The sequence below is a fragment of the Harpegnathos saltator genome, unplaced genomic scaffold (genome assembly GCF_003227715.2).
Source record: "Harpegnathos saltator strain DR-91 unplaced genomic scaffold, Hsal_v8.6 scaffold694, whole genome shotgun sequence".
NCBI lineage: Eukaryota > Metazoa > Arthropoda > Insecta > Hymenoptera > Formicidae > Harpegnathos > Harpegnathos saltator.
This window is the reverse complement of record NW_020230531.1, coordinates 1,175,016-1,183,702: the sequence shown is the minus strand read 5'-3', so window position 1 is coordinate 1,183,702 and position 8,687 is coordinate 1,175,016. Positions and strand designations below refer to the sequence as shown.

Below are 8,687 nucleotides of genomic sequence, written 5' to 3'. Positions count from 1 at the left end.
CTCTCCTATTCCCCTTCCATCGAGAGTATGTGAGAGAGAACGTACAGACAAAACAGAGTGTACAGAGTCCTTTCCTACATGAGGTCTGTCCCCAAATGCAGTGCCCAAAGGCACTGAACCATTTCTTGCAAGGAAAAATATTCAATTCTCAACAAGCTGTGGAAAACGTCTCTCGCGATTTCATCGTCACTCGTTCATCAGGCTTCTTCGCTGCTGGCATAAAGAAACTACCATTAAGATGGCAGAACTGTGCCGACAGTTTAGGCGTATACTGGGATTAATTGTACTATTTCTACTTTGAGATACAATAAACCAAACTTTTGATTCGAAATCGGACATTTCGTACTTAAAGACCTAATATATTTGTCAAATAATGACCGACCATGAATGCCGGTTAAATATCGGTCCGGTCAGTATCGTATCGTTTCGAAGATAAATTTCAGTCAAAGTTGACAAAAAGTGCAATAACTTGCGTTATATTCGAACATTTCGAACGAAGATTAACGCTCGCAATCGATAACGATTGGTAGGTGTGAAAAATTCGATGTATTACTAAAAAAAAAAAAAGAAAAAAAACAGAACAAAACAAAAAAGAAAAAATGAAAAGGAAATAGCGTAGCGATGGTGTAACGATGCATGATCGAAACAAGTCATATGCGGCGTAACTCTTACGTAAACGCATCGCGGTTTATGCATTTCTAGCCGGGGGCCCGATCGACGCGACGCGTTTCGATCCGATAAATTCTCGCGGCAAATGGAGCACCCAGGAACACGCCGCTATACCGACGTGCACATACGGGGTGCAAGCACAGTGGCGGTCTGACGATAGTCGATATAATGACGATGACGAAAGTAAGGGCGACGATAAAGGTAAACGACGGTCTCGTCACATCTTTCAGCCGGATGGCGTGGCGAGCGCGTTCGCCTTTTTTCTCCGTTCTCACACCCGCAGCTCGGCCTTCCTTTGCCACTCTCTTCCCCGGCTCTCTCTCGCTCTCTCTCTCTCTCTCTCTCTCTCTCTTTCTCTCACGAAACTTTTTCTCTCTTCCTCCCCCCCTCTCTCTCTCTCTCTCTCTCTCACGAGACTTTTTCTCTCTTCCTCCTCCCTCCTCTCTCTCTCTCTCTCTCTCTCTCTCTCTCTCTCTCTCTGTCACCACGCCGTACGTCGGTCGCTCAATTCCCGACGAAATGGAATATCGATACGCGGAACATCCCGAGGGAAGTGTAGCGAATATTGAAAAATTCTTGCCTGAAAGAAGAAAAAAAACGGAAGCGAGCGTGGAAAGGTGAGAGGAAGGGAAGAGATCGGCGAGAGGGCGTTATAGAGTCGTTTGCATTTTTGGAAAATATAATCGACCGGCTTGAATTGATCGGTGCGAGACAATTGGCCGGGCACTGACGGTCGCTCGTTTGCTTTTGCTCGAATTCACGCTATGAGCGCCGCGTCGCGTCGCGTCGCGTCGCGCCGCGCCGTGCCAAGCCGGGGAAAAACCACCGATCGGCCGGCGCGACAGAGTTCAGTCTGGAATTTATTCTCACAACAATCTGCGTGTTATTGCAGTCTTCGATTTGAAATGTATTCATCCGTCGGCCGGTCCGATAGCTCGATTGATTTCAATAAGCGAAGAAGGGGCGGCGCTCGATTAAGCAGACCGATCTCGTTCCTCGTTATTCGTTGTCAATTGCGCTCGTGTGTAATTCGCGCGTCTGCTTGAGAGTTCATAAATTAATCGACTCCGCCGTTGTATTTATATAACACGCGTCGAACGTGACGCGTTCGGAGAGCTGCAGGATGCCCCAAAGGCGCCCCGTGCCAAGCGACCCGTGCTTTTTTCAACACAGCTATTCTCGTACGCGTATCGAGCGGCCGGCTTTTCAGCAGACGCGCGAAAATTCCGTTTGCAACTCACAACGGCGTCGTTTACTTTGCGACTTCGGTTCCCGCTAATTCGCGGGATCCGGTCTCCTCTCCCGCCGTTGTTTTCGCGGTAAGCTTTGGCGTTTGCAAAAAACAGGAAAAAAAAAAAAACTAATAGCTTTTCATGCATATTGTTTAAGCTTCCTGTCAAAAAGTTCGCAAGCCGGATACAAAAAAAAAATCGCTTTGAAAATCGAATCGTTTCAACGGGAAAAACGCTACCGCTACAATTTAGCCTCGAGTGCTCCGACTTTTCAATCCGTCCGTCGCAGGCTTTCAAGTCTATGCGAGCTGCAGGAGAGTACTCTTTTTTTTTTTTCATGTTGCTAGCGCATTTGCGGGCGACACAGGCGATTTTGCGAAGAGCGGGCCAGCCGGCTGACGGGAGGAGGGAGGGTGGCGGGTGGATGAGCGAGCGGTGGAATGGATTAAACGTACATTCGAAATTTCGATTAAACGGGATTTCGATACATGTACGAAACATGTCCCGGAGGGAAATTTACCGAGTGTAGCAGCCGGATGACGATGTCTCTGGTGTGTGCGGAGCAGTTTTCGCATTTCGGCGACTGCGGGGTGTTTCGTTGGTCGGCAGTCGGCCAGCCGGAGAAGCAAGCCGCGGCGGGCAAGCTAGGCTGAAGCCTGCCTAACCGCGTGTATCGGCGAAATGAAATTGTCGCGATAATCGTCCGCGAGCGTACACAATTCCCGCATTCCGGATGCGCGGACAAGCGATACCGGTAAGTTGCACCGTCGCGACAGTGGGAATCGCGTTGGAATCGGCGCGCGATCGTTACCAGCCGTCCGTCTCTCAGTGGGGGGATTCTCGCGAAGAGGAAGAAAAGGGAGGAAGAACGCGTTCTCGTTTTCTTCTTGCGTTTGTGCGCGCCTCTTTCTCCGCCGACGCGACGCGACGCGACGGCGACGGCGACGGCGACGCTTAATGACTGGATCCTTTCTTTCATCCCTTCGGTATATTCCACGCTAGACTGAGAATCGGTCTCGGCGAGGTGGCGACAGACAGCGTCGCGAGGAAGGAGCGCGGGAGGAAGGGGACAGGTGCGGAGATGAGCGCGCCGGGGAGGATCGGAGAAACGTAAAAAGCCGGAAAAAAAGCCGAAGGATATCGATATGCGGGCGAAGTAAAACAGAATCGAAATGAGACAGTGAAACGTCGCTTTGACGGTACGCCGATCAAAGCGCGAGACGGTTGAGACGCGAGAATCTTTTTGCGCGGAATTCATCTTCGTCGGGTGTTCCGCTGCGGATTATCGCCGCAGTCTGCGCCGGAGCTATCGCTTGGAAAAATGCCGGGCCCTTTGAAACGCGAATTAAGGAACTCGAACGGACGACGAATTGTTAATGTCGCGTCCGCGCGATCTAACGAGCGCGCGCACGCATCGCACTCCTCTTATCTCGCCGCGCTTTCTCGCGCCTCCCTTGTTTATCTCTCTTCGCCTATCTCTCTTTCTGTCCTGCTTTAATATTTAATTACCGCGGTCACACGTCGAACGGCTAACGACGTCGCGAGAAGCGACGTCGCTTTCTATCTCGCTATTATCCTCACCGCCCGCTTTGTGTCACGAGCAGGCACAGCAGCGCCGCAGAGAATCACAAACTTAATACTCTCTCTTTGAAGTTGAAATTCTTCCATTTGTCAGACGCCAATCTGTACGATTCTGCACGTACGTGGCTTTGTAAACATTTTCCTCCTTGAGAAGCCGCGCGAGATGCTCTTTCGTTAACGGGCTTTGTCTTTCGCATCGTCTAATGCACCGTCTAATTACAGCCGGGGCGGTGGCACAGAGACGGGAGGGAGTTTACAAAGAATTTTATATTACATAGAGACAGAGTGTAGTGATTGATATAAGCAGGAAGAAAGGTCTGACGTTACTACAACGCTTAAGTAGCCTTACGATTCCTTCGCGGAATCTCTCTCTCTCTCTCTCTCTCTCTCTCTCTCTCTGTTTTCTGTCATGCAAAAACTTTCTCCTTATTTCTCCTCGCCACTTTGCGGCGGATCTTGAAATTGTGTACCCATCACCGCTAGCGAGCTACGCGAGTGCGAGTGCGAAGGGAAAGGGTCAACTGCGACCCTCCTGCGCCGCCGCCCCTGGCCCCCCCCCTGGGATCCCTGTGGCCCGATGTTGCATCGACCCGTCGGTTCATTATGACTCGATGAATTCAATGATCAAGCGCGACTCTTGGACACGGTCTGGCGCGGAGTCGCTTTAACGCGCCGAAGATTAACATTTCAGATCGCGATGCCGCTCTCTCACGGCACAACACGCGGAATCCGCCGGTACATGTCTGCGTTTGCCGCTACGCTGCTGCAACTATTGGATAATTACTTATGTCTCCGGGGACGTGACGCCCATTCCGTTCTAAGTTCGACCACTGTGATGTACGTGAATTAATTGAGAATTACATTAACCGCGCGCCAGAACACGAAGGTGTTCGCGTTAGTTGAAGTTCCGCTCATCGAATCATGGATTAATAAAAGCGGCCAAAGTGACATCTGACTGTTCAGCGGAATCGACAAAATAATCGTCGTCCATTTCGGAGAGAGTCAAATTATTTGAAAACTCGGGGGACAGAGAGGAGACACCTCGGCGAGTAACACGTCCAACACGTCGCGTATTCGAGAGCACGTAATATCGTAACGATCTTTCACGCCGGAAGTTTATTTCACGTCGTATGATGTCGACCGTTACTTTCCGTCCTGTCCGATTAATCAAAGTCAATATAAACAAGTCAATAGAAAATATATCGGATATGTGGAAACTCGAGCTGCGATCGTTGATTTGCGATTGTAAGCGGAACGTATGTCGCGTGACGTTTAAAGGACGACATTATCACGCCTTCTTCGTGTCTTCGGAATTAATTCTGTCGGAAGGACACTTCCGGATTTTTAACCAGCGGCTGGATTGAGTAGCTGCCAAGTAACTAATTGGAAAAAATATTCCTTATTTCAGATTTGGTTGTACGGCAGACGCCGTTCCGGGACGCAGTTCCGGCGGATGCGGATCCGGCAGCACCGGAGAATCCGGTTCGGCCCGAGCAAGTTCGGCTCGAAGGTAGGTTTACGTTAGATTTCCCTGTACTCCGCCCTGTAAGCTTTCGCGGTCGAGAGTTAGAATACAGTCAGAATAAAAATCCCGGAATTACGCTCGCGAATACGCTCGCGAATACGAAGCGCTGATACGCTCTATCTCCGTGCATTCGTTTGTTATGCTGAAATCTTTGATCTGATCTAATTGGCGAAACTATCTTTTCTTATTCCAGATACGTAAGCGGAATACGTGGCCAGCGCTGAGTCTGCGATACCTGAGTGCACGGAAAAGAGATGATTACAAAAGGACTTGAGATTTCGCGATAAATGAAAATTTTGCATCGTCAAAGTAGTGCGTGATAATCTTGGCACGTTTCCTATGTATGTATTAGATATGTACAAATGAATAATCCAAATTACAAAGAGTTATAAATTTTACTTGTACAATTTTATGTTACATATATAAATTGGAAAACAATAATTTTAAATTTCTAAAAATAACACAATACGCGTTACGTGTGTACTTGGCGCCTCTTTTTACCTTGTTATTTAAAAAGGTAAGTTTTATACAACGTTACGGGCTCTCTGAGACGCGTCCCGGCCGGACAAGGTCGCGCGACTTTGCAAACAACATGTTCATCAGTACGCAATTGCCTCGACCGTTCCCATTATCGTTTACGCCGCGGCGGCGGACGGATCGGCGGATCGCCGCGCGTAATCATTTCCGAATCTTCACGCTCGATCACAGTATACGCGCGCGTGTAGCGTGTAATATTCGTGCATGTGCGTGTGCGTGCGTACATACGTGTGTGTGTGTGTGTGTGCGTGCGTGACAATCCGGAGCATCTTAAGCAATAGCAGTGTTTCATGGTCTTTAAAGGTAAACTTTTATTGGTTAACTTGGTTAAGTTGAAGAATTTGTATTCTCGAATCTTCGTACACTTGATGCGGGGCGCATTTGACACTGTAATACTAATGAGGAAACTCTCTTTTTGTTACAGATCTGCTGGAGTCTGCGGCCACGCGATAGCTACGGGACGCAGTTTCGACGGACGCCGACGCCGCACCGGAGGATCCGGTTCGGGCCGAGCAGAGTCGGCTTGAAGGTGAGGTTCACTGATCGTTTGTACATTTCTTGATTCATTGCGATCGAAAACCTAGTGATTGGAACAAAAGCTGTTGAATTTCAATGGCAAAGGATCAACATTTACATCTGCGCGCGCGCGCTTCCGCGAACTGAACTCAATCTAACATAACCTAACCTAACCTAACTTGTAACCTAACGGTTTAACTAACGAAACTATATTTTTTGTTACAGATCCGCAGCAGAACGCGGCTGACTCTGGCTACTGTGTATCGGTGAGTCAGAGAAGAAAAGACATTTTTATGGTGATGGGTGTTTGCAATATCTCAAGAAAATCAATGCGATTTAATTATACTTTTTTCACACGTTGCTCGAAATAATCAGGAGATCGTGTCTTCCAGTGACCGTATTACACAACAGAATCTTTAAGATATAATATATATTTCTCTCTTTTATATTTGCTCTGTATCATTAGAAGATACAGATATAAATAGTTTGCTTTTGTTTGTTATTATATTGAAATGAAGATATGGAAAATTATTTGCTGCGATTCAATCAACATAACTCCTGCTTCGAGTAGTGTGTAATGTTAAAATTTGATCAGAATTGCACCATCGCACGTGAAATTCTCCATTATTTATCTTATTTGGCTTGATAAATTTTGTCTGTCGAGTTGATCAATTTTCCACATTTTTCACGCGTGTCAGAAGCGATATTTAATTTGAAATTACCGATAAATTCGGTACGCGCATTTATTTACATTACAATTTGGTCCTTACGAAACAAGACGTGCGTTTCTTTCGAATTACCGTTCGCGAAACAAAACATTTTCGTTTTTTCTCTCTTGTCTAAACGTCGTAATTTTCATTCGCGATTGATTCTACGCGAATCGCGTCTCACGTATATACATTCTCGGAACGTTGCAATTTATCGTCTTTACTTTTTTTTGGGATACAAATCTCATCTCTTGAGCGCGACCATATACGCGTTTCTTTGTCTCGCCATTTCTTTTCCTTAAATCTCATCGAAATTAATAAAAGAAAAAAGATAAACAAAGAGGAAGAAAAAGCGACAAAATATTGTGAAAAAGAAATTTGTCCTGAATGCTGAGGAGACTGGACGGACATTGGACGGATGCAGAGTCACAGGAATCAACGAAAGTCGGTGAGTGTATCGATCAAACGCTCAGAAAGCGTCATGTTTTATGATGCGTGCTTATAAATAAATCGCATTGGTTTTCGGCCAGAGATAATAAAAAATATTGCGCGATAATATACGTGCATATCTAGTTTAATAAAAATATGAATTGCGAGAAGCACTGCTTGCTTCCTCTCTAATCATTGCGGAAATATTTATTCTGCGAAAAATTATATACGCGAAACCTTAAGAGTGATAGTCGATAAGATATATATTTGACGAATGAAAAACCATACTGATTGCACTGAAGCTGGCTTTCTCTTGCAACACTTTATTACGAATATTAATCTGATATTTTGTGCATAATATTTATGCGCAGTGTCAATTTAAAAAAATTTAACGAATCACTGCCAAGGCAGTCTCTTCCTCGATATACACCGACATATTTTTTCCCACGCTCGTGCTTCGGCTTCGAGCTAGCAAAAATACTAGCGACCGCGTTCCTCGTCCTCGGCGTGACCTCGGCGATGTTTACACCTCGGCAGGTGTGCCCGCGATCCCGTGCTCGTTATTTACGTCCGATAATTTTCAACATGTCTCCATTTCTTCCCACGAAAGCGCGTTTGATTAACCGGGCTAGATGGCATCCCAATGATATTTACAAAGGAAGAAAACAACTACACTACACACCGTCAGAGGACATTTCGGAGCGGAAAGCGCGCGCGACCGCTATTTTAATCCGCGTTATGAAACAACAGCGCCCATCGCTGACGCGTTACACGGATTCGCGGCGGGCGGCGATTTGAATTTAAATCGTCCCGGAATCACGAAGATGCAGCCGATCCCGCGCGTGTCGGACATCGGACGGTTCATTTTTACACCTAATATATTCATATCGAACGACAATCTCTCTGATATGTCGCACAAAGATGTTAAAATGGGCGAGACATTAACGGAGCGATTACGCGTATAAATTATAACGTGGATCTCTCGAATATTGTATTCGTGATATACGTATCTTATCAACGTAAGGCTCCGAAGAGAAACTGCGTTCGGGGGGCCTTGGGCCGTAAATCCGACACTGGGTTGGAATAACGTGTGGCACCTAAAACCGGGATGATAACCGCCCGAACGCAATATAGTAGTAGTAGACAGAAGGAGCGAAGGAGAAAGGGCCAAAGAGATGGAGAGCGGGAGAGCGAGAGGGAGAGAGAGAGAGAGAGAGAGAGAGAGAGAGAGATTGCTTGAATTCATAGTATCATACTGTCGCCGGCGGAGAATCGGCTGCATCGAGAAGCGACGTCCGTACGTCCGTCGCTAGTAGTACGTTGCAGTAATTTGAAATGCAGGAACACGTCGCGCATTATATATTGGCTACGCCATGCTAGAGGAGCGGCGATGTCGCCGACATTTCCGAAGTCGTCCCTCGCGAAATCCGGCGGCCGCTGGCTGTTTTGCGCCGCGCTGCGCCGTTGAGGCTCTTACTTTTACTTTTTCCG

The 8,687-nt window shown here is 47.0% G+C and overlaps 1 long non-coding RNA gene across 1 annotated transcript; it reads left to right on the top strand.

The window, feature by feature from the left end:
- Positions 1-5,766: 5,766 nt before the first annotated feature.
- On the top strand, positions 5,767-6,311 carry LOC112590025 (uncharacterized). The gene is made up of 3 exons (XR_003113942.1): positions 5,767-5,847; positions 5,969-6,073; positions 6,286-6,311. It is a non-coding gene; the product is annotated as an uncharacterized LOC112590025 (long non-coding RNA).
- The last annotated feature ends 2,376 nt before the right edge of the window (positions 6,312-8,687 follow it).